We start from the raw sequence: 6112 nt of genomic DNA, 5'->3' as shown, positions 1-6112 counted from the left end.
TTTGGAGAATATTCCAAGGGAATCTTACATGTAATGTGTCGTTTATACCAAGTTTCCTACATATAGAAGTCCACCCCTAGAGAGGTTTCTACCTCGAAGCCAGTTTCATTCCCGAACTTCGAGAAACCGTGCGTGTTAAGGTTTTTAGAAAATATTCCAAGGGAATCTTACATGTAAAATGTCGTTCATACCAAGTTTCCTACATACAGGATTCCGCTCCTGGCGAGGTTTCTACCTCGAAACCAGTTTCATTCCCGAACGTCGCAAAACTTTGTGTGTTAAGGTTTTTGGAGAATATTCCAAGTGAATCTTACATGTAAAATGTCGTTCATACCAAGTTTCCTACATATATGAGTCCGCTCCTGGCTAGGTTTCTTCCTCGAAGCCAGTTTCAATCCCGAACTAGGCGAAACTGTATGTGTTAAGGTTTTTGGAGAATATTCCAAGGGAATCTTACATGTAAAATGTCGTTCATACCAAGTTTCCTACATATAGGAGTCCGCTCCTGGCGAGGTTTCTACGTCAATCCAGTTTCATTCCCGAACTTGGCGAAACTGTGTGTGTTTAAGGTTTTTGGAAAATATTAATTCCTTGGGAATCTTACCTGTAAAATCTCGTTCATACCAAGTTTCGATTCCTTCTTATAGGAATCCTTTCCTAGCGAGGTTTCGACCTCGAAGCCAGTTTCATTCCCGAACTTGGCGAAACTGTGTGTGTTTAAGGCTTTTAGAAAATATTAATTCCAAGGGAATCTTACCTGTAAAATCTCGTTCATACCAAGTTTCGATTCCTACTTATAGGAATCCTCTCCTGACGAGGTTTCGACCTCGAAGCCAGTTTCATTCCCGAACATGGCGAAACTGTGTGTGTTAAGGTTTTTAGAGAATATTCCAAGGGAATCTTACATGTAAAATTTCGTTCATACTAAGTTTCCCACATATAGGATTCCGCTCCTGGCGAGGTTTCTACCTCGAAACCAGTTTCATTCCCGAACTTGGCGAAACTGTTTGTTAAGGTTTTTGAAGAATATTCCAAGTGAATCTTACATGTAAAATGTCGTTCATACCAAGTTTCCTACATATAAGAGTCCGCTCCTGGCGAGGTTTATTCCTCGAAGCAAGTTTCAAACCCGAACTTGGCGAAATTGTGTGTGTTAAGGTTTTTGGAGAATATTCCAAGGGAATCTGACATGTAAAATGTCGTTCATACCAAGTTTCCTACATATAGGAGTCCGCTCCTGGCGAGGTTTCTACCTCGAAGCCAGTTTCATTCCCGAACTTGGCGAAACTGTGTGTGTTAAGGTTTTTGGAGAATATTCTAAAGGAATCTTACATGTAAAATGTCGTTCATACCAAGTTTCCTACATATAAGATTCCGCTCCTGGCGAGGATTCTACCTCGAAGCCAGTTTCATTCCCGAACTTGGGAAAACTGTGTGTGTTTAAGGTTTATGGAAAATATTAATTCCAAGGGAATCTTACCTGTAAAATATCCTTCATACCAAGTTTCGATTTCTACTTATAGGAATCCTCTCCTAGCGAGGTTTCGACCTCGAAACCAGTTTCATTCCCGAACTTGGCGAAACAATGTGTGTTAAGGTTTTTGGAGAATATTAATTCCAAGGGAATCTTACATGTAAAATGTCGTTCATACCAAGTTTCCTACTTATAGGAGTTCGCTCCTGGCGAGGATTCTACCTCGAAGCCAGTTTCATTCCCGAACTTGGGAAAACTGTGTGTGTTTAAGGTTTGTGGAAAATATTAATTCCAAGGGAATCTTACCTGTAAAATGTCCTTCATACCAAGTTTCGATTCCTACTTATAGGAATCCTCTCCTAGCGAGGTTTCGACCTCGAAACCAGTTTCATTCCCGAACTTGGCGAAACAATGTGTGTTAAGGTTTTTGGAGAATATTAATTCCAAGGGAATCTTACATTTAAAATGTCGTTCATACCAAGTTTCCTACTTATAGGAGTCCGCTCCTGGCGAGGATTCTACCTCGAAGCCAGTTTCATTCCCGAACTTGGGAAAACTGTGTGTTTAAGGTTTGTGGAAAATATTAATTCCAAGGGAATCTTACCTGTAAAATGTCCTTCATACCAAGTTTCGATTCCTACTTATAGGAATCCTCTCCTAGCGAGGTTTCGACCTCGAAACCAGTTTCATTCTCGAACTTGGCGAAACAATGTGTGTTAAGGTTTTTGGATAATATTAATTCCAAGGGAATCTTACATGTAAAATTTCGTTCATACCAAGTTTCCTACTTATAGGAGTCCGCTCCTAGAGAGGTTTCGACCTCGAAGCCAGTTTCATTCCCAAACTTGGCGAAACTGTGTGTGTTAAGGTTTTTGGAGAATATTCCAAGGGTATCTTACATGTAAAATATCGTTCATACCAAGTTTCCTACAAATAGGATTCCGCTCCTGGCGAGGTTTCTACCTCGAAACCAGTTTCATTCCCGAACTTGGCGAAACTGTTTGTTAAGGTTTTTGAAGAATATTCCAAGTGAATCTTACATGTAAAATGTCGTTCATACCAAGTTTCCTACATATAAGAGTCCGCTCCTGGCGAGGTTTCATCCTTGAAGCCAGTTTCAATCCCGAACTTGGCGAAACTGTGTGTGTTAATGTTTTTGGAGAATATTCCAAGGGAATCTTACATGTAAAATGTCGTTCATACCAAGTTTCCTACAAATAGGAGTCCGCTCCTGGCGAGGTTCCTACCTCGAAGCCAGTTTCATTCCCGAACTTGGCGAAACTGTGTGTGTTTAAGGTTTTTAGAGAATATTCCTAGGGAATCTTACCTGTAAAATGTCGTTCATACCAAGTTTCCTACTTATAAGAGTCCGCTCCTGGTGAGGTTTCTACCTCGAAGCCAGTTTCATTCCCGAACTTGGCGAAACTGTGTGTGTTTAAGGTTTTTGGAAAATATTAATTTCAAGGGAAGCTTACCTGTGAAATGTCGTTCATACCAAGTTTCGATTCCTACTTATAGGAATCCTCTGCTGGCGAGGTTTCGACCTCGAAGCCAGTTTCATTCCCGAACTTGGCGAAACTGTGTGTGTTAATATTTTTGGAGAAAATTCCAAGGGAAACTTACATGTAAAATGTCGTTCATACCAATTTTCCTACATATAGGAGTCCGCTCCTGGCGAGGTTTCTACGCCGAAGCCAGTTTCATTCCCGAACTTGGCGAAACTGTGTGTGTTAAGGTTTTTGGAGAATATTTCAAGGGATTCTTACATGTAAAGTGTCGTTTATACCAAGTTTCCTACATATAGAAGTCCACCCCTGGAGAGGTTTCTACCTCGAAGCCAGTTTCATTCCCGAACTTGGCGAAACTGTGTGTTTAAGGTTTTTGGAGAATATTCCAAGGGAATCTTACCTGTAAAATGTCATTCGTACCAAGTTTCCTACTTGTAGGAGTCCGCTCCTGGCGAGGTTTCTACCTAGAAGACAGTTTCATTCCCGAACTTGGGGAAACTGTGTATGTTTAAGGTATTTGGAAAATATTAATTCCAAAGGAATCTTACCTGTAAAATGTCGTTATACCAAGTTTCGATTCCTTCTTATAGGAATCCTCTCCTAGCGAGGTTTCGACCTCGAAGCTAGTTTCATTCCCGAACTTGGTGAAATCGTGCGTGTTAAGGTTTTTGGAAAATATTCCAAGGGAATCTTACATGTAAAATACCGTTCATACCAAGTTTCCTACATATAGGAGTCCGCTCCTGGCGAGGTTTCTTCCTCGAAGCCAGTTTCAATCCCGAACTTGGCGAAACTGTGTGTTAAGATTTTTGGAGAATATTCTAAGGGAATCTTACATGTAAAATGTCGTTCATGCCAAGTTTCCTACATACAGGAGTCCGCTCCTGGCGAGGTTTCAACCTCGAAGCCAGTTTCATTCCCGATCTTGGCGAAACTTTGTGTGTTTAAGGTTTTTGGAGAATATTCCTAGGGAATCTTACCTGTAAAATATCGTTCATACCAAGTTTCCTACTTATAGGAGTCCGCTCCTGGTGAGGTTTCTACCTCGAAGCCAGTTTCATTCACGAACTTGGCGAAACTGTGTGTGCTTAAGGTTTTTGGAAAATATTAATTCCAAGGGAATCTTACCTGTAAAATATCCTTCATACCAAGTTTCGATTCCTACTTATAGGAATCCTCTCCTGGAGAGGTTTCGACCTCGAAGCCAGTTTCATTCCCGAACTTTGCGAAACTGTGTGTGTTAAGGTTTTTGGAGAATATTCTAAAGGAATCTTACATGTAAAATGTCGTTCATACCAAGTTTCCTACATATAGGATTCCGCTCCTGGCGAGGATTCTACCTCGAAGCCAGTTTCATTCCCGAACTTGGGAAAACTGTGTGTGTTTAAGGTTTGTGGAAAATATTAATTCCAAGGGAATCTTACCTGTAAAATGTCCTTCATACCAAGTTTCGATTCCTACTTATAGGAATCCTCTCCTAGCGAGGTTTCGACCTCGAAACCAGTTTCATTCCCGAACTTGGCGAAACAATGTGTGTTAAGGTTTTTGGAGAATATTAATTCCAATGGAATCTTACATGTAAAATGTCGTTCATACCAAGTTTCCTACTTATAGGAGTCCTCTCCTGGCGAGGATTCTACCTCGAAGCCAGTTTCATTCCCGAACTTGGGAAAACTGTGTGTGTTTAAGGTTTGTGGAAAATATTAATTCCTAGGGAATCTTACCTGTAAAATGTCCTTCATACCAAGTTTCGATTCCTACTTATAGGAATCCTCTCCTAGCGAGGTTTCGACCCCGAAACCAGTTTCATTCCCGAACTTGGCGAAACAATGTGTGTTAAGGTTTTTGGAGAATATTAATTCCAAGGGAATCTTACATGTAAAATGTCGTTCATACCAAGTTTCCTACTTATAGGAGTCCGCTCCTGGCGAGAATTCTACCTCGAAGCCAGTTTCATTCCCGAACTTGGGAAAACTGTGTGTGTTTAAGGTTTGTGGAAAATATTAATTCCAAGGGAATCTTACCTGTAAAATGTCCTTCATACCAAATTTAGATTCCTACTTATAGGAATCCTCTCCTAGCGAGGTTTCGACCTCGAAACCAGTTTCATTCCCGAACTTGGCGAAACAATGTGTGTTAAGGTTTTTGAAGAATATTAATTCCAAGGGAATCTTACATGTAAAATGTCGTTCATACCAAGTTTCCTACTTATAGGAGTCCGCTCCTAGAGAGGTTTCGACCTCGAAGCCAGTTTCATTCCCAAACTTGGCGAAACTGTGTGTGTTAAGGTTTTTGGAGAATATTCCAAGGGAATCTTACATGTAAAATGTCGTTCATACCAAGTTTCCTACATATAGGATTCCGCTCCTGGCGAGGTTTCTACCTCGAAACCAGTTTCATTCCCGAACTTGGCGAAACTGTTTGTTAAGGTTTTTGAAGAATATTCCAAGTGAATCTTACATGTAAAATGTCGTTCATACCAAGTTTCCTACATATAAGAGTCCGCTCCTGGCGAGGTTTCTTCCTCGAAGCCAGTTTCAATCCCGAACTTGGCGAAACTGTGTGTGTTAAGGTTTTTGGAGAATATTCCAAGGGAATCTTACATATAAAATGTCATTCATACCAAGTTTCCTACATATAGGAGTCCGCTCCTGGCGAGGTTCCTACCTCGAAGCCAGTTTCATTCCTGAACTTGGCGAAACTGTGTGTGTTTAAGGTTTTTAGAGAATATTCCTAGGGAATCTTACCTGTAAAATGTCGTTCATACCAAGTTTCCTACTTATAAGAGTCCGCTCCTGGTGAGGTTTCTACCTCGAAGCCAGTTTCATTCCCGAACTTGGCGAAACTGTGTGTGTTTAAGGTTTTTGGAAAATATTAATTTCAAGGGAAGCTTACCTGTAAAATGTCGTTCATACCAAGTTTCGATTCCTACTTATAGGAATCCTCTCCTGGCGAGGTTTCGACCTCGAAGCCAGTTTCATTCCCGAACTTGGCGAAACTGTGTGTGTTAATATTTTTGGAGAAAATTCCAAGGGAATCTTACATGTAAAATGTCGTTCATACCAAGTTTCCTACATATAGGAGTCCGTTCCTGGAGAGGTTTCTACGCCGAAGCCAGTTTCATTCCCGA

The sequence above is a fragment of the Papaver somniferum genome, chromosome 6 (assembly GCF_003573695.1).
Source record: "Papaver somniferum cultivar HN1 chromosome 6, ASM357369v1, whole genome shotgun sequence".
In the NCBI taxonomy this organism is placed as follows: Eukaryota; Viridiplantae; Streptophyta; class Magnoliopsida; order Ranunculales; family Papaveraceae; genus Papaver; species Papaver somniferum.
This window is presented reverse-complemented; position numbering follows the sequence as displayed.